Source organism: Antennarius striatus, chromosome 14 (genome assembly GCF_040054535.1).
Source record: "Antennarius striatus isolate MH-2024 chromosome 14, ASM4005453v1, whole genome shotgun sequence".
In the NCBI taxonomy this organism is placed as follows: domain Eukaryota; kingdom Metazoa; phylum Chordata; class Actinopteri; order Lophiiformes; family Antennariidae; genus Antennarius; species Antennarius striatus.
This window is the reverse complement of record NC_090789.1, coordinates 598,830-599,196: the sequence shown is the minus strand read 5'-3', so window position 1 is coordinate 599,196 and position 367 is coordinate 598,830.

The window sequence follows — 367 nt, the reverse complement described above, 5'->3', positions numbered from 1 at the left end:
TTGATCATCTAATGATTATATCAATAGTATTGACGATTTGTTTCCTGCCAAAGGTGATCGATTTATAAACACGCCTCTGAACCCGTCATCAATCGATTATCAATCGACTAGTAAATATTAGTTTTTATGCAATCAATCAATCAATAAACAAATGAAAACAGCCAAAGTTATCGTCTGTCAGAAGTTAATCAATAATCAATCAGTATCTGATTAAACCTGCAGCTCAATGTGATGCAACCAGTGATCGAATGATCGATTGGATGTCATCGGAAACAGCTGGATTTTTGTGTTTACAGGTAAACAACAACAACATGAAGTCGAGGTCACATGACGCCTTCATGGGCTTCTGTGGAATCAGTTCCCTTGA